The following is a 20695-nucleotide window of genomic DNA, read 5'->3' on the forward strand; positions in this document are numbered from 1 at the left end:
TTTTTAGAAAATGAGCCCATTAAAGGTGCAATATGGGTCCAAGGTTATGCATTGAAGTTCGAGCGGCCACAGCCAGGAAAGTGACAGAGTTTTTACATGACCCTGAGTTTGTAAAGATTACACACCAACCATATGGGTCATTGACCTCATGGTTGCGTCCATGAAAAAAAATGCACATAAATCAGTACCAACCTATTCTTTCATAATTATTCTGCTAGATGCGATTAAAGAACAAAGAAAGGCAAATTCAACACCAATTCAGGAAATTTCAGTGAAGACTATTATTTATCTGCCCCTTGTAAAGACTGCAACATTTTATCTCCATGTGAAAAGGGAAAACTTTGAAGAGAAAAACAGGATGATTCTAATGGGTATAAACTGTATATAATAGAATGTAAATGAATGTAAACTAATGTATATAGTATAAACTAAACTAATGTAATCACATTTGTCAAGAGAAGCGAAGAGTCTGTGTGTTTGCACTATGCACAACCCTCCTGTAAAGTAACTGCCTGAGAAACCAGGGTTCACGTGAGGCCATTACATGAGGATGGAGGAAACAATGTGGTAAAAAGCAAAGGATTCAAGAAGTGTCGCAGATGGGAGTAGGAATAAGAAAATGAGCAATCGTTAGAATGTTACCACCTTGAAACACATTCAAGTGAGATTTCAATCAATTGAACATTTTATCTCCCCCCCCCCCACCCCCACCCCCCCACCCCCACATTTAAGGAGTCAGCAACTAGATTAACTAGTATGACATAATGAGGGGAGTGGAGTTCAGAGAGGTGCAGAAGGATAGTGATGTATCAGGAAATGTTGGTACAGTAGAAAACATTCAGGGTACATGAAACTCAGAGGCCATAATCTGAATCTGGCAAAGAATGGCAAATCTCCTAACATTACATCTCACACTACATTATTAGCATTTGTTGCTTCTGAAAGCCCTCAACCATAGCCTGCTGTAGATGCACATTACTACCATGGATACCTTGTCAATTTTGTCATCAAAATTAACTGAAGGGATTTATTATTTCCTCTAAAATGGCAATAAAGTGAGGAAAATGCTTCACCAGAACGCTGACAACTAATTTATTCTAGTAATGTCTTGATGAAATGAAAAACAGTATGACAAAAATATATATTCTAATTTAAGACAAAACTCATACAACAATTACAAAAGTAACTTTAATTTCCACTAATGTTCTGAAAAGCACTGAAGATGAAGAAGCAGAAGAATAGGAAGAATATAGGAAGAAAACCAACATAATCCCAAATTCAGGGCTTTATTGTATGGCTTTATTAAGTTTATTGAGAATATTTGCATTCATAAGTCAGAGTACAGAGTTAATTCGGGATGAAAATTGTATTTTTGCAGGAACCCTAAAGTCTCAAAGAGCGTATAGGTGACAACCGGCCCCCATCAGCCCACAACATCTACAAGCTATACGTGCCATCCAAACAGCCAATATGCATCCAGGAAGGACAATGAGGGCAGTTATCAGACATCACCATTGTCTCCAAAACCCTTGGAGGTTTTTCAGAACCATGGACAGCAGCCTTACCTATAAAGTTGATTTTGATTGGTTTTCAACAAAGGTGTAACTCATTGCCTAAACAGGCCAATTATTAGGGTCCTGCTCCTCCTGCCTTCACTTTATTTGCAATCCAGACAGACTGGTTTTTGCTGCAGAAAGTGTCTGAGAAGAGTTTTTTTTTACAACGCATGAGTCACCTTTACAAAGTAGGCAGAGCTGTATCAGCTGTTCTTTTAAGAAGAATGATGCAATCAAATGCAATTTCAAAAGATTTCTGAATGGTATTCAAAATTAAAAATGGAGAAACATTATGAAAATCTGTACTTCCCGACTAATTGCATGAAAATATCTGGGTTTGTTTGCTGTTCATCTTTCAAGAGCAAGCCTTTGAAAATATTTCTCTGGTCTTTATTTAGGTTATTTATTTGTTTTCAGACACTAAAAATATTGCATGAGTCATTTTAAGGGGGAGAAGACAGTCCACCCTCCTGTTGTGTTTTCATACAGGGGGAAAGCAGAAAGGTTAGAGATAGATAGCGACATAGCTCAGGAGGTAAGAGCGGTTGTCTGGCAGTTGGAGAGTTGGCGGTTCGATCCCCGCCCTGGGCGTGTCGAAGTGTCCCTGAGCAAGACACCTAACCCCTAACTGCTCTGGTGAATTCGAGGCATCAATTGTAAAGTGCTTTGGATAAAAGTGCCATATAAATGCAGTCCATTTTACCATTTTTTAGATATGGGATCATAGTTTAGAAAGTGACATGGCAGGGGATGAAACCCCCATCCACCACACATCTCTCCCCTCTGCATGAATCTTATCCAAGCATTGCCCAACACAACACCCCCCCCCCTCATTTGCACACACCCCACTATACTACAAAAGTTAAAATATTCAAACCCCATTTTTCATCTGTTTAACTCAAGCTTTAACTGAGGGAAAATTTCTGAACATTAACAACAAGCAATATTATAAATAGAAATGTGTTATGTTATGTGTAATGTGTTACACCGTGTTATGGCTTATCATGTAATATGGGCATTAGAAAATTCATGCAAAATACATGAAAAACATAAACTGCAATGGCATTTGCAAGATATCATATGCAGATGTCGGAAAAAAAAACCTGATTTCCAGTAAGAAAGGGGCTTTGCTAACAAAAATCACTTTTCAGATTTCCTTGCATGGGTTACTTGAGTTAAATGCACTGGGGAGACATTGAGCACAAGCAAAGCAAAGCTGCACATGAGTTCAGATGTGCATTGCTTCAATGAGCGGGATCAGATCTGGCTGCACTACAATGTACTCCAGATCACCAGGAAAGCAGTGCACTCGTTGGCTTTTCTGCTGCAACCTCAGGGGACATGCACGAAACACGTACACAGGTTTCAAGCCCTCTGTTCTTTCACTTTCCAGCAGTAAAAAAAGTGTCAAAAACAGTGTGTTGTTTTTATTTTATTTTTGTTTTCATAGTCTGGGAATATAAATCTCATGACATTAAAAAAATCACATTTTTATGTTTTCAGAAGTATGAACAGCATCTAGAATCAGTTGCACAGATAATGTTTTCATTCAGGGCAGGCCATAAAACAACCCCCAACATAAAATTCATTAGTTTATGGTTTGTTTTATTTCTCTGGTCACGGGCCAATGCGGATTGCATTAAATATATTTCTCCTTCTTTAGTCAGGGAACATACTTCATAAGAAGGCAAAATTGTTTGACACTCATGAATTAGCTTGTCTGAATCAGGTGCATGACTGCAATAATAATAATAACATTTTGATGGCAAGAATGTGGACCCTACAATAATAATAACATCTGTATGGTAAGCATATGTAGCATAAACATATGTATGGCTGATTAATTGAGCCCGGATTTGCCATCGACCTGTAGAGGAGTTGGCCTGGCCATGCAAATTTCACCTTTTGCTTACAACCTGACTAGGATGTAGGAATGTAGGAAATGCATGTGCTATTTTGGGATGGCCACTGGCAAGTTAAGCATGAGATGACTGATCGAACAGGATCTGCAGATCATTTTTCCAGTTCAGTCACAGTGGCTTATACTGGCAAAAAGCAGCCAGTCTGTTGGGCACTAGATCTGCAACATACACATCTGTTATGAAATCTTTTTTTTTCAGCGCTAATTTCAATAAGCTTTGAGACAATATATTCAATGTGCATATCAGTTTGAAAGAGATTGAGACCAATCAGTCTCTAGAGTATTCCTTTACTATGATAAGATATGAATTATAAGAATGAACGCAGATGCAAAATATCAACTGGAATATTTCTACCATTTAACCAAAATATTTCTACCAAAATATCATCTCCTGCCTGTGGTAATAACATCAGTTATTTTCAAGAGAACAGACAGCGTAAAGGAACGCTGAAGAGTAGTGTACCATGGAAACTCCACTGTTAAAATTAATTAGCCAGAAGTGAGGGGTGTGTAGCATGCAGAGGCACTTCCATGATCTAGGAATGGTTTTTCCAGGTCATGCATTCAATTCCAGGTTTTATAAAAATCTCATCCAGGATTCCACCATATTGCATAACTTGGGGGCACACCATTTAGATTTCTTTTCCCTAGTAATGATATTCATGAAGAAATACAACTCAATTCTAATTCAGTTCAAAGCTCATGACTGAAATATCTGCTTTTGCCATCAAATTCTGCCATCAGATTTTTTTGTGTGCCCTCCCATCAGAACTCCCAGATAGCATTAAGTTTATTAGTAATTCTACAAATTCTTTTTTTTAGTTATAGGTCGACATTAAGGATGATTATTTTACTGGATCCAGGCATAAGTGATATTCTAAATAGCGATTGTTCTATAAGCACTACGTCCAAAAGTGATAACTAAGCTAATAGAGAAGACCATCAGGCACCAATAGAGAAATCATTTCATACTTTATTTTGCACACACAACTAAATACTTGCAGACACTAATCTAAAACACTTGTGTAAACACGTATGCCTATGTGAATTCTAAATAGTAACTGTGCTCTCTCTATTTTCTCTCTCTTTCTCACACACACACACACACACACACAAACACAAACTCACATACAGATGTGCCCCACACACAGGGATCAAAGCAAAATTCTTCACCCTCCTTTTGCAATTTGCTACAGCACTCGCTATTTTTTGACCCATAATTACATTTTGCTGTAAAACCAAATCAAACCCCATTAATTGTGTTGGACATCAATGCACAGAGGACAAGCAGACAAAGTGGTATACAATATGTACTGTATTAGACATTAAAACATCTGTAATATTGTACATCTAAAAAATAAAACATCTAAATGCATCCACATGTACACAATTACACACCGTTATTTGGCAAAGCATAGGCAAATGCCTTTTGAAGCTTGTTATGTAATTGTTAACACTACACTTACAAAGAATAAAACCAAAAAGACTTTGAGGTTTTTTATTGTCACAGTGTAACACATTAAACAGTGGAAATATTAAAGTATAGTTTCTTCGGACATTGAGATGAAAATATGAATTTTTTAAATCACAAAACATACTATAATTGTGAGGCTAATTATCAGTTTTAGCATGTTGTTTGTTCACTGTATGTTCACTGAGGATTTCAATTATTTTAAATATATTCCCAGAAATTTGTTTCTTCGTGAATTCATAATTTTCATGCAAGGGAGGAAGTGACAATTGAGGAAGTGTAAGTGCCAACTGCAGACAAAGCTACAACAAAATGCACTTGAGGTGGGAAGACCAAATAGCATACATCCAAAGTCTGAATGAACCCTTTCAATGATACATGGGACAGTTGCAGTGGAAATTATTTACACTCACGTGTGAACCCTCCAATGTTTCCTGGTCCTGAGGTTGAACAGCCATTACCACAGTGATCTCTGCTAATCCTGAGCTGACAACAGGCACCTCAAGCACGGGGTTCATGGGAGGCTGAGGAGGTCACAGGAAGTACTTTAATCTCCTTCAGGCCTCTTATTCCACCCCACCTACCCCTTGGAAACATGACTGCTGGGCATAGTGATTTAGGCTCACTGTATGAGTATGGGAATTAGTGTGTGTGTGTGTGTGTGTGTGTGCGTGTGTGTGTGGTGTGTGTGTGGCTGTGGCACAACTTAGCAACTTTTCCCCTCAGTGACCCCTGTGAGAAATCCTGTTGTGTTGGAGAGTTAATCTAAGCTCCCGGCTTTGAACCAAAGTAAGCACATGGACTGGAAGATTTTCAGGGGATATTACAAGTCATCCAGCTACCACCCTTACATCATCTGTCAGAATGCACTGGATGTTATCATAACGAGCAGGTGGCCCTCTTATGCAATAAGGTCGCTGTAGGGGGTTTTCTGATGTGTGGTAGTCAATCCAAAGAGGTGGGGCGCTGGGTGGTCCAGCCAAAACACTATCTCAACGCCAATATGTCTGGAATGGAATCCTGATTGTGGCAGTGTGTACTCTGGCCAGGAGTCCCACAGTAATATGCAGAACTGACCACAGACCTGCACAGGAAAGGGTAGTTTCAGTCACCAGGGTATTTTCTGCGTCAACAGTGACCCTTCTTTTCAAACAGGCACCTGCGATGGATTAGAGCACTTCACCGGCTATAAAGTTCTCCAGCACAATAACTGTTTTGTACGACACAGATCATAGCAGCAATGAAATAGTCCAGTCACTGAAATTAAGAATTCTGAATAAGGAAAATGCGGATGAAAATTGGTCTGGAAAAAATAAGGTTTGAAAGTAATTTTTTTGCAGAGCGATTTTTTCTTTTAGTTTTTTTATTTTTTATTTACTCATTATTCATTTACATTTTTATGCTTGAAAAATGGATTTTTATTGGTATACTGTATCATTGTGAGAAGAGATACTTAATCCTTCTTTTCCATTTTCTCCACACTTCCATAGCTAGAAGTTAAGATATTTGAAAGTTCAGCTGGGTTGAAACTTCATTCCAGATGTAGTAATGTTGTCACCACTGGCAATGTAACAACTGAAAGTGGGAGTGGGAAAAAAAAGAAATGGAAATGGGCATCGTTAAAATCCAGTGTCATTTCAGGCAACAGTCCCCCGCATTAACCTCAGAAGCGAGCTGTTGAACAGAGCACAAGGAGAGCGAGGCGGGATTAGCAGTATTAGTGTCCTTCCTCCGCTGTTTTTCACCGGCGAGGGCATCGGCACACAGGAGCGGAAGCGAAGTGACAGCCGCGCCGCGCCGAACGACCGCATCGAGAAGCGCTGACTGGCCACAGTGCAGACCGAAACCGACACTCGTCTCTCGACTACCTCGCAGTAGCCGGCCGTGATAGCTGTCAGAGAGCGCTCCTCGCTTCTTTAAGAAGCACCGCCGAATTAAAGGACTGAAAATGAGCCAGGTGGCAGCCGTAACTCACCGAGTCATTAAACCAGAGTAAATGAGGGCTTTGATGAGGGGAGAGGGAGCAGAAGCTGTGTGTGTGTGTGTGTGTGTGTGTGTGTGTGTGCGCGTGTGCATGGGGTGAGAGGGCGGTTCACAAACTGCACAATAATGTCCTTGGACAGTGCATGTAGCGAGTTGGCACCGACCATACAGAATGCAGAATCAGATGGTCTAGCATAAGATTTTACATGTGCTGAGTGGATTATCACTGCTGAAACATGTGTCTGACACAAACACACACACATGCATGTATACAGGCACATCCACACACACACACACACGCACGCACGCACACGCATGCACACGCACACAGCCACACACACACGCACACCAACACAAGCACACACAACACACAAAAACACGCACACACCCACAGCACACGCACACGCACAACACACACACACACACGCACCACACACACACACGCACACACGCACACACAACACAACACACACACACACACACACACACACCACCCCACGCACAACACACACACACACACACACACAAACACCCACACACACACACACACACACACGACACACCACACACACACACACAAACACACACACACGCACACACACACAACACACACACACACACACACACACACAAACACCCACACACACACACACACACACACACACTCAGATATATCCCACACACAGGGATCAAAGCAAAAGTCTACATTTTTGTTTTGAATTTTTCTGCAATGTGTGCTATTTTCTTCTTTTTTTTGTCATAATACTTTGACAAAATTGCTACCTGGTGTGAACTATGAACCTTAATGTCTTTTGCACAAGGTCTGGCATAAGAATTCTCTTAGACAGTAAGATTTATCAGGATCCAGTAAACCGCAGTTACAGTAACAATACCTCCAGTGACTCATTTCATACTGGAAGGATTTACTTTTACCGTAACTACAAAAAAGGGAATAAAGCACTGCAGTGACTCCTGAGGTTGAATAATAAGCATGAGTAAGAATGAGTTCTTGTTCTCCACTGTGTTGCAATGTTCTCCATTATTTCCTCTCTGGTACAGTAAAACAAATCAGACCATCTAGGTACAGTAATACCTGACAGAGGCACACAGGGACTGTTCATGAAATTAAAAGTGCGCTGATCTATTTCAGTGACTTAATGCAGTGTTTTAATTCCAGGAGTAACCTGGACATTCTGATTTAATTCTACAGGCCAGTTTATAGTCCAGTGATAGAGTGATAACATGCAATGGATGTCACTGGTCGCAGCGACATTTGGTTTATATTGGTTTATGCTGACTGTCACTGAGGATGTTGCTCGGGCACAAAATACATTGAACTTTGACCCTGTTGCTGCCTTCGTTGTTATGGTAATGTTTGTTTTGGACAGCTACTGCTCAAGCTGTCAACTTGGGGCTAGCTGGCACATTAGCTAACTATTACAATGGATGCCGATAGAATATTTTCAAAAAACTTCAAAAATCATGGGGTAGCCTACTATAATAATAATAATAATAATAATAATAATGTAATTTTATTTCATTATTGAAATTTCAACTTCATTATTAAGCACATAATCTTTATGCTTTCATTTTCCACATTGGTGCATAATTGCAGAACGTACTCATTTACATGATCTAAATGATACTCAGGATTTTGGCGGGCTGATTTGGTTGAACAGAAGAACAAACAGAGTGAAATCTAAAAGCTTTCATTTAAAGGTTGATGAAATGGATTAGAGGGAACCAACTGGAACGCCATTCAGCAGTGGATGGGCTTGTAATACTATAGATGTCTGTCAATGGTAAGTAGACTGGTGGCTAGGCATGTGACACAACATGAAAACGCATCATCACACAAGATAATCTCATCATATTGTATTTAAATACCCATAAGGTACAATGTTTAACTAAGCACAGATTTGTGTGGATCGTTGATGATACAGCAATGCACATCATCTAAGTTAAGTAATGAGTTGCTATGGGCATGTCAGAGAGACTGTTTCTAAAAATCTAATCCAAACACCTATACAAAAAGATTTAAAACAGTACAATGTCCAGTGTTAAGTCAAATCTAAGAGTACATATGAGTCCAATAGGGACCCTATGTACTCTGTAAGAGTTGATTTAATACTGAACATTTTACTGTGTATACTCTGTTACAGCTAGCTGTAAGATGTCTTCATATGCACTTACAGTCAGCTGTTAGCCCATAGCTATACAGGTGCTATCCAAAGAAAGAAAGAAAAAAGTGCACTTCAAGGCATTGAGGAGTCAGATATATAATACTCGCCTCAAACTTAGCACTGGTGCCAGGAAAGTACTAAATTGGTGAATCATGTAAACAAAATGTAAAAATTGTGTATGCAAGCTCATGCTTGCCAATGCATTTTGACAAGGCAGGCAATATGACAATATGAACTACAGTTATGAGAATGTGCCATGACAGCTGATGAATGAACGTAAACACAATGCCTAACTCACAATGCCTAATGCCTAACTCTTCAAAAAAGGAGCTTCAAGCCTCGGATTTTTCTTCTCTAAGCCTTAACTGTCAATCAAATGACATCAGCCTGCTGGTCAGCTACTGCTGATTCTGTGAGGGAAATTTTGATACAGGTCCCAATCCCAACAGAGGAGTGATATAAAGGCTGCCTTCTTCTGCGGTCTGCAGCTTTTTCCCATCTGCCAAAAGTCCTGGCTATTCTCAACCTCTCATTTCCAGCCTCCAGCTCCTATCAGACACCCACACTGTTCCCCTACTTTCACAGTCTGTCTCCAAGTAACCCTAGCTAATTCAGCCGCCTCTGACTGTCTACTCATGTTTTTTTCAGTCATAGATGTTGAAGCTAAAAGCAAGTTGCAATCACCGCTGTTAAGCATAAATGACATTACTGTGATACAGAGTGAGGGTTTTGATTCCTCACCTTTGTTTTTTTCCACCATCTTGTCATGCTGACCATCACACATTAGTTGCCAAGCTGGGTAGGGAGCTGTGGAATGCATCCAGATAATTTATAAAGGAAATCTCTGGTTCCAAGTCTTGCCGCAACTCATTTGATTGGGGTGCCACACAGGGCTCACCTCTCCTGAGTTGCGATCACAAAGGCCTTGGAACGATTGGGCCTGCCAGAACAAACAATCCAGTGCCAAGGCTTTTTGTCTGTCAACCTTATCCTGAAAACTTGTTTGGACGTAGGATTGTTCTAGTTTAAACACTGACCTTCCTTCAACGCACACCCCCCCTCCCCAAGAACGGTAAATGGTATGCTCCTGCTGTAGTGGAAGAGACTGATTTGCCTGAGGGAATTGGGTTCATGGACTGAAATGCACCGGGGGAGTGAGGGAAAACTAGACATAGTGCCATTTTAAAAAAACCATCCCGGTTATACTTTATTTTTATGAACTGCGTATGCTATAAGAATTCAGATATGAAATGAATTACTTTCTTAAAAACTGCATAAGTATGGAAGAGGAAGGGAGTGTAACTGGTCAATGTGACATATGTTTTGGTCACTTTTTTACCTCTTACAGTACATCAGGATATGAGTGTATGAGTATGAACTGCATGAACATATAAATGATAAGCTGTTAACAAAAATAACAAATCAGATCACACGTTGTTGTATAATTTAGAAATATTATTGTTATTATCTAAATTTGCAGATTACCTGTTACCAGAATCTGTTCACATATGAAAATCTGTCACATTTATTTAAGTGGCCATTACTGTTTATTGGTCTTTAACTGTGACATAACCATGCAAAAGGCCTTTAACATAAAATCAAATTAAGCTTGACAGGTACCTGTCGGGTACCTGCAGCAACCCGACAGGTATAACATATACGCTACAGTAAGAGGATATAACTACACTGTAAGTGTTTTTCATCTTGGATTTGTGTTGTTGCTGCAGTTCACATTTCTTTACCCCATTTGGAATTCATACACACATCCCAAAGCTCTGCAGATTACAAAAACATGTGGAATTCAAAGTACCACTGTTCCAATGGCTACTGTGACCTCCCATTACATGAATATAGGAATTCTACTTCCTCCATTGTTTTCGATGTTCTTGGAATGAACACACCATGTTCTTTTAGCCACAGAGTTAATTGTACGCAGGATAAAGGGCAGCGGATCTTGATTAATTCTGATCTTCTGCAACATTTAGAGAAAACCACATCGCAAATGAGTGACACTGTATACAAAGGCTGCCCCTTGTTTAAGATATTGAATTCAAATGTTGACGCAGGTTAGGATCATACAGGAATACCATGCCCCTTTTCAACCTTTCTGAACAGCTATTTTCAAACCAAAATTTTTATTTTGTAAACAAGACATGCCAACAACAATTAAAGCATCACAATACTTTCATCTGGAGGCCACCTACTCAAGCTCATTAAGAAAGAACTCGCTCAGTCCACAAACAGCAGGGCAGAAAACATTAAGGCATCTAGATCACTCTGTCCTTTGAATGAAAACAAGGCTATTACCCAAATATCTAGTTCAACTGCATAACAGAGCTTTGAGGAGCCCCATTATTGCTATTATTTTCATTCCGCATGATTACATAGAAAATATTGCATACATAAAAAACATATTAAAAAGTACACATTCTGCTACAGCCTGCAGGCCAGACTTGCCCTAACAACACCAGGTGTTACTAAGATGGCTGTTTAATTTGCAATAAACACAAGGAAAACCAAACGGCAATTATACAACGTGTGGCCAGCTGTCGCACTGGTGAAGTTGTAATTTTGTCATGGATTGCAACACAATTTGGTAATTTGATGACTCGACGTGCGCCAAAGTTGGAGGAGAGGTGCTGTTGGGGATGTGTCAGTGAATTTCAAGCAGCGCACTGCAATTTTGGTGCAGCTGATCGCAATTTTGGTGTCAGCATTTGTGCCTGCATTGTGTCTGCTCAGACCATGTCTATGCCACAAGTTACATAGGTAGTTTTTTTCTTAATGTTAATTCAAGCATTTTTTTCTGTTTTTAATTGTTTATGGTAAAACGTTTTCTGTTTTTGTCTTACATCTGTCAGTAATGAGAAGAATGACAATAAATGCTACTTGAAAAATCTTTTCAATTTTGTGACTGTAGTTAAAATCATAGCTACATGCAAACTACATGCATTAACTGCATTAGTAATGTCCGTATGCCGTTAGGTAGCCTAAAAATAAAATTAATATGTGGTTCATGCTATCCATGTAGCCTGTAGGTAATACATTTGAAATGGAGGATTATTATGTATTATGTTCATAATCCCTGCCCATTCATCCTCTTTTCGTGAAATCCAATATATGGTCTCCCAGCTCATGCGTTATAATTTTTCTTTTCATTTGAGCAACAGACTATCTACTGAGTTCATTACGGCGAACAACATAACTGGAATTGTTATGATCTTCCCTGGTTTTATTTTAATACAACTTCAAAATTCTTTTGTCATTATGTTGTAGTTCTAGCATAGTGCGTTTAAGCTATTTAACAACAGGTCACACCATACACCATAATAATATACATTTCATTATACGTTTCATTGAAATTTTGGTGGTAGAAAATTCTAACAAATTTCTCTTATTTATTCTTTTGAATTCTTGGAAAAGGTGACAGCTCTACTCTACACTTCCCACACAACAGCATCAGTTTCCTCTTGGGAGAAGCTTCTTATGATGAGCATATTCTTGTTTTCCGTTGCAGTGGTAAACCACGGAAATGAAAAGAGGTCATTTGATTGGCAAAGTTTGGAAAAATTATAAAAATTATAAATCCCTCGTTAGGTGCCAACAAAGGAGACATTTTTCTTCATGTGAAAGAAATCATGCATGTCTTCAGGAAACAAAACCAGAACTGATGCTTTTATGATGAAAATGAGTAGAACTCAAAACGATTAACTCAAATCCCAAAGAGACTATATTCTGTATTACCACACATTGGCCATACATGCCATCCTGCCAAGTTACAGCTTGGTGGGGCAGCATGCCCCATACCCATTCAGTACCCAGGGTTTGGCACTTTTCAGGGTTTCCAACAGAAATAACCACAATGACCAGCCCTTCAGAACATTAAGTTCTGTGCCTTCTGACCTCATATAAACAGACAAAATTCACAAACAGCTTCACATTTCCACACAATAAAGCCCCAAACCTTTTGTGTTTCTTATTCTTCTTCTTTGTCACAGCTGTATAATCTTTGTGGGAAACTCATTCATGTTTCATTAAAATTCATTCTCTATCAACATAAACACATTTTCAGCATACAAAAATGGTAAGTTACTAATGCATAAAGCACTGTCTAGAAGCCTTTAATTAAAACTTGCAAAATTTTGGCCTTCCATTAAAAGTATCGATTTCAAAATAAGGCAAAGTTACAACAAGCAATATTAAACAAATTAAACAAGCTCTATTCCAAAGCAATGTTACCCAATTTTCCCTAAATTATTTTATGTAATTTGGCCCTATGTTTTTCATCTCACCATCTCAAGAGAACATGCTTTGTATTCTTTGCATACGTGAGTAACTTGGCATTTTTGTACAGTGAAAATGTGTTTTTGTTTACATTTGACATTTACAGCCAAAAGGATAGGTGATAATACACATAGGATTTACACTCGTCTCTGACCAACCTTCCGACCATACCGGAATGGCCTGGTTTCCGTCAGTAGACTTAGTTTGAAATGTTTTCATGATGGCTACAGTCGCTTTAAAATGATCTCTTGAAATTATGAAACTATACCACATTTTTGCCCCAGTATAAATCTGTAAATCACAAGACAAATGGAAAAATAATGATTGTTAACACTCTGAGGATTTATGACACCTTTATCAACTCATTTAATAACTGGGGGAACACTTCCATGAAAGCTCATGAGAGATTGTAGAGTACATGTTCAATAAAAAGTAGTTTTTTTTATAACTTTACTTCTGTGAAATAAAATGCTATGTGAAATAAAATGCTACACCAAGAGATCTTTTACAAGATCATATGGCTACCCTGAAACCCCTTTATCTCTAATCAAAAACAGGCTCCAGATTTCCCTTCCCCTTGAAGGCTTTCTCTTTATGTGAGGTCTAGTTCCTGTTTATTCATACACCAGCCTGGTCTTAGCACCATTAGATCCCTGTAGGCTTCTTCAGTGCAGTCACAAATCTCTAACATTTGGCACATGATTTGTTGTTTGGCATCACCTCATCACCACCCCCATCGTACATTATTTTCCGAGAACAGGACAACCTGTCATGGTTTACTCCTTACTTATACAGCTGTTTGGCTGAATACTCAATTCTGATTGGTCCAAGGTTGTGCATTCACTTTCAATAACGGGACACTTCTGCCTTTTAACAGTTTTAAAATCAATACGCTACAAAATCCAGCCTTCTAAAGCAGTTAGACAGCAACATGAGTAAGTCGATAAAAAATCAATAAAGATAAACGTAACTGATATGTAATTGTTGTTGGTAACCATTGTATAAGCGGAATAAACCACTCTCGGCTGTCCTGTTATTGGAAAATAGTGTACTTTGTCGTACCGTCATACATTTTTTCCAATAGCGGGCCAGCCCGTCAGGTTCATTCCTCATTTACTTTATAATAATTCATATGTATTTACATGATACCGGACCTATAAAATTAAGTCAGGCTATTCTAATTAATTTGTATTCAACTGTATAATTCAACCATCATATATGTGTTTGTACAGTGATAGCGGTATGCATGGACATGTGTATGGATGGGTGTGAAGAAAGATATAGGCTATGAATGCTACCACCCGGCCGAGAGCTAACTTTGCTGACTTAACTAACGTTAGAGAGCTGGCTAAGTTAGCTAGCTAGACAGCATCTCAAAATCAGTCCAAACAGTGCTCTCATTTCTATCTAAAGTATATCTAAAGTATTATCAATACTTTTATTATTACATGAGCAAGAGTACAAAGGCATAATGTTTTGATACAGTGCTTGATACCGCATAGACTTCATGCTTTCTGCCTCATTGTCAAAAAATGACAACCAGATGATACAATTACAATAAATTCATCAAAATGAGTGGTTTCCATTAGAGTGTATGGCCAAATCATAATGGTAACAGTCAGTTTGACTCCACACTTCCTTGGTAAATATGATTCTCTGGTATCAAAGATGAATAAAAGAAATCATATCATATCTGTTAACAATCGGCCTAATAATCCCTTTCCTCCGTCAAATTCACTTTTATCCCTTTTTATTGGGATCAATTTGGTTTATACGAAGAATGTCTGTTTATTGTTTTGTGAACAATGTTTTTCATTAAATGTTTGTGACTGACCCAGCATGACCCCTTTTCTCTCTTCCTAGAACTTAGTCAGACTTCTGAGAACCATGCTGAAAACGCCAGCCCCTCAGCGTACTGGAAACTATACAAAAGAGGAGAAAAAAAAGGTGAATTATGTTGCAAAATACTCTAGTACATTGGTGATATTTCTTGTAAATGTCAGAAGCAGAACATTTTCAGAACCCTGGCTGATTATGAAGATGGTGTTGGATTTGTGAAACATTAATGGATTGGTGGGGGGGGGGGGGTGTTCCTTGCACACATTAACTGAGACACAGGGCTCAGTGAATGGAGCTGGCAATGGCCTCCCCTGGGTGAGTCTGACAACTCAACCCTTAACCACATTCTGAAAGGAATAGCCGCAACCCCCTCCTCCTCTATTGAGAGGTCTCTCTGCATATGTGCTGGAGGCACCCACATCTTTCCACTTTAATGTGAATCAGGGATGAAACACTTTTCTTTCTTCTACTTACTGCATTCTTGGAAGCTGGCCTATTTTTTAATCCCCAGCAGCCCTCAGATATCATCTTTCACTTAAAGTCTGAGAACAAGCTGTCACCGAGCGCTGCAAAGAGGTGAGCCATTGTATAGTATTCCTTAGATTTTGGATGAGGGTACAAAGTGTTGAGTTTTAATTTTGAGAATTTATGGCAGATTTATAGGTGGTTGATTAGACACCCCCCAACCCAACCTCCTCCCCCCCACCCCCTCGCCAATTCCCCCTGAATGAGCTTGGCCTGAATTCTAAGACTATGGCCGGTGTTAAATCAAAACTTCTGGTAAATCACATTTTAAAAACTTGTGTGGAATGGGTTGGAGAGCACAGCACTCAGACACAGACAGGTAAGAAAAATAATACTGAGACCGCAAGTCTGCAATGCGTAGTTTAAACTTTTGATTTAATTTCCTGATGAAATACAACTTTGACCAGCCCACAGTTCCTATAATGAATTCCTTTCTGATTACAAATTAGTACATTTATAATAAAACACATTTATCTTAATGTACACTCGAAATAACTTCGGTTTTGCAACAATAATGCAAACAGCTGCTACACACCATGACAAAATTACGCAGAGAACAAACATTTGAGTACAATATTCAGTTGTCACTATATATTGTGCTCTGCTAAAAGAAAGAAACAAAATGGAAAAATATGAAAGCATTAAAAGTGTGTCTTTCCACCTATCCATTGCTAACTATCTTAGTGTATCTGTATAAGAGTTATCTGTCAAAAAAGCAGGAATAAAGAAAGAATGTTTTCTCAATGCAGCACGCTCTTCTAAATCCTGACTGGGTCAATGTTTTTATAAGCACTTTAATTGAGACCAACCCACCCCCGTAGGCCAGCCACTTCCTTGAGAATGTTCGTATAATTTCGGAGCTTTCAGCAAATGCGTCCTGGAGTGAACTCCAGAATGCAACGACGAGGATGTGAGCGAGCGTTCTGCCGCTGTTACAGCATGTTGTTTTATTTTTTTTATTTTTTTTTCCCCAAATGGTTCCCAAATTTTCCATTCCAAAAATGGTGCAAGCTGTATTTGACTGAAAAGTCTGATTGGCTCTGATCAGAGTTTGTCACAGCAGAGGTCCTATACTGCGACAGGGTGCAGGCTTGAGCGGTGGAAGCTTACAGTGGAGTAAAATATGAGGAGGATGAGCCATAGCAATCATCTCTCTCTCAGACACACAGGAACATAGGCAGATGCACACAAGCGTGAACACATGCGTACACACGTTTAAGGACATTCACACAAACATAAACGTGCACGAGAAATGAAGGCAGGCATGGACACACAGTGCGAGAAAGACAAACAAGCACAGGCACAGACGGACAGATATGCACGGGTACTGAGGCAGGAACACAAAGACACAGAAATACCTGGCATACAGACACGTCCACAATCCAGACACGAACACACTGCTTGTCTCTAGCTTTGATCCCACTTCTGGAAAGCAGCTAAAGGGGGAGTGAAAGATGACACTTGGGGGCTACATAAACAGAGGAGGGTGCTGCACTTCCACTGTTGTCTAATGAAAGTGCTCTGATGCCATGCTTGAGAGAAGGTGCTTTGTCTCCCCGGCAACAGGGAACAGGCATATGTGCCTAGGAGCCTGACAGAGAGATCGGGGCAGCATCACCCAAAACAAACATTTTAAACACATGCCCCCTAGTCCCTAGACACACAATGATGAGCTCTCAGCGAAAAACAGAAAGTGAACGCACATAATGCCTGAGCAGACATTATGCTTTTTGCTTCCCTTCATCACATGTAAAACAGGCAAAAGTGCAAAGAGGCAGTTATGGTTGAAAGAGTGCTAAATGTTACCGTAGACGCTATGGCGGAGGAGTCTGGTGCTGCCTGGACTTGTCTGGCTGCTGTAATGTGTGCTGGGAAAGGCACTAGCGGCGCCGGGCTCAGACAGCGCTGAGCCAGCGCCCCCCTGTGACCGCCTCAGGGGCGCTGCAGAGAGGAGAGGGACGTTCGGTCACCATCTGCTCCACAGCCACTACACAGGGGTTCATCTGAGGAGCTCTGTCGTCTCTAGGTAAACCTCGCGCATTCGATTCATTGTGACAGCGAGGTTTCCTGTGGGGAGACTCAGATTGGAAAACATGGGGTGGCGCTGGGATGCAGGTGGGTGGCTCTCGCAGGGGGCAGGGGGGGGCTGCCGAGCCTCGCTGGCCATTTACGGCAGTAGCGGGCAGTGCCCCAATTTCTGAACCGAACTGTAACAGGGAAATGAGCGAAGGAGAAAGGCGTACTGTGGCGACGACTGCTCCATGCTGAAAACAGGAGTCTGTTTACAGTGTGGAGCAATCATAAATAATACAAGTAATACATCTAAGCTAGTGTTCCTTTTGTATCTGATACAAAACCTTAACATTGATTTAAAGGAGCACAGAAGGCAAAAAAAAATTCCTTCTTTAAATGTCTTCAATCTTTCTAAACATGAAATAATCCTGTCACAGTCCCTAAATCAGCTGCTGTAACTATTTAATAATTTCAGTTTTTGTTGTTATTAATACCCTTAGGACAATGTCACATTCAAATTTTTCATGTCGTCATTTTGACGCAGTTTTGTATTGTCATTTGTAATGTTGTAGCGCCTTTTAATTCAGTGTTTGTAGAAAAAGGTTTATGCAGGACATAAAGAGACCTTGATATGCACTTTTGTACGTCGCTTTGGATAAAAGCGTCTGCCAAATAAATGTAATGTAACGAGACACATTTGTACCAATCAAATTCGCTCTAGCACAAAGACAAAATGAACATAATTCGTAAAAATAGTGCAATGGTGCCTGTGACTGAGCTGCTTCTTTTCCGAATGTGAATTTTACTGGCAGAGCTCGGCTTGGTGGATGATGAACCTGCAGAGGTATTTCCAGACACATCACACTGCAGCAGTTGCTCCCCAGACATGAGGTTGTCTGAGGACAAGGCTGCCGCATGTTGAGGGTGGGGGGAGGGGGGAGGCAAATGATTTTTTTTTTTTTAAAGAAAACTAACATCAAATAAAGAGCGATATTATCAAAGCTATTTTTCTGTTTACCTAAACAACGTTATATGCCAGGGAGCATTGAGTGAAACATATTGGCAAACATGGTGTACAGCAAGTCAAGTGCATTTTAAGTTATATTTTTTTGGTACACATTTGTTTTATTTGTGTTATTTCACATTTGTGAGTGCAGTCGTCCCATAAGGATATTTATATGGGCAGGGCAGACAGTGGAAACCGTTTCCAAAATTGTTGAAGACAGAATGTTCTAGAATGTCTACCATTGCTAAACATTGAATAAACAGTACATACCGTACTATTTAATAGAGGGGCCGGGTTACAACTGTAAGGGACGTGATTCTGTTTTTTTGGAGAATCTCACATTCTAAATTGATTAATATGTTTCAAAGAGAAAGGAAGCTGCTAGAACTAATAGTAATAAATCTCTGCACTAAGACATATTTAGAAATACTATGTGTTCTATGAACTTATTAATGTCAGTAATGCCAACTCATGCCAAGATTAAAAAGTAGTAATAGTAAATTCTAGCCTAGACGTTTGCTTGTGTGATCTATGCATTCTGCGACTGCATACAAGTAACATTCTAAAGTGCATTTAAACGGTGGTGTTTATAAGGTGGAGACATCTTACTGGATATTAATAGTCAACAAATCAGCAATAACATTGCATTAAATGCAAAATAGTGCTGAATTGCGCAGCATAACTCATACAGTGTCCTCCTGTACTCAACTTTGCAACAGTCCCATTACCAAACAATAAACCCTGATATAATATACATTTCCTGTGAATGAACTTAACCAGTCTGATTTCGGAAAAGGCAGGGTGAATGTGGGAATTCTCTGTCTGCTTTCTCCTCCTGGGACTTTACCTTCTGTTAGCAGGCCTGCTGGGGTTGGTGCCTTTCCCCACTGCTGCTACTGTTTGTGTGACATTCAAACGGGCAGACCCATTAATATTCAAGCCATTCGAGTCGTGACATTGAAATAAAAATCACATAATGGTCGTTTTTTACTGCAAGAAATATTCCATGAGCTCAAAGGAACACAGCTTTGAGTCATTAATAAATGGAGCTGTGCTACTGATGAAAGAAGGTGTCGCCTCTTCAGCAGCATCTTGGATATGTGCAGTCCTTTATGAGGATTAACACATTTGTTACACTGGGCTGTTCACTGTATAGTGAAGTTTAATATTCAGCTATATTCCACAGCCATTTTTAAGACTCCATAACATGTCTCAGTACAACTTTCTTATAAGTGTAGACAATTTCAAAGCCAGTTTTAAAGACGATTTCAAAGGCAGTTTTGAAGTACACACTATGTTGAACTGATCAACTTTTCTTTTTTTTCTTCAAAATTTATGAATGTTGTTGGAATACTGTCCAACTGAAATCAAACTTCAAATATGACTACTTTAGACCTGGACTTTAAGGAGTTATATCTCTTTTATGTGTTATACTGTTTTTGCAGTAAAATAACTGCCCAACTATTGCAGTTCTGTGGAAAATGCAATATAAAAACAAATACATTTCATTACCTAAGGGAGAGGCAAGAAAAAATCGTTTTTTTGATGTTTTGAAGAATGAATCATTTAAAATGGAGAACTGATTGAAAAAAGTACATTCTGGTTGCATTTTCAAGGCTTGGATTCCACCCAGAGTAAGAGAATAAGTATGCTTAAACTTGTTTGTTGTTAAAATGTTAACAAGAAATGTCTCTTAATGCATTCTTAGTATTGTTTAAAACCTCATCATGTAATTACTAATTTTTACATGTGAAAAATCAGAATCCTGGAGGGATATTCATCTACAGTAAGCCATCTGGGGTGAATGCACAGGGGATTAACACGAATATAAATTAAAATTTTAATACACTTTAATACATTTTAAAGTATAAAAATGTTCAAATAAATTTACAATGAACTTTTTTGTGTTTTATT

The 20695-nt window shown here is 39.3% G+C and overlaps 1 long non-coding RNA gene across 1 annotated transcript; it reads right to left on the bottom strand.

Annotated features, from left to right (window-relative positions):
* Positions 1–11232: 11232 nt before the first annotated feature.
* Positions 11233–19074, bottom strand: LOC135251746 (uncharacterized). Its single transcript, XR_010329196.1, has 2 exons — positions 17121–19074; positions 11233–15320 (listed from the first exon to the last, which is right to left on the bottom strand). It is a non-coding gene; the product is annotated as an uncharacterized LOC135251746 (long non-coding RNA).
* Positions 19075–20695: the final 1621 nt, after the last annotated feature.

This window comes from Anguilla rostrata, chromosome 1 (assembly GCF_018555375.3).
Source record: "Anguilla rostrata isolate EN2019 chromosome 1, ASM1855537v3, whole genome shotgun sequence".
Taxonomy (NCBI): domain Eukaryota; kingdom Metazoa; phylum Chordata; class Actinopteri; order Anguilliformes; family Anguillidae; genus Anguilla; species Anguilla rostrata.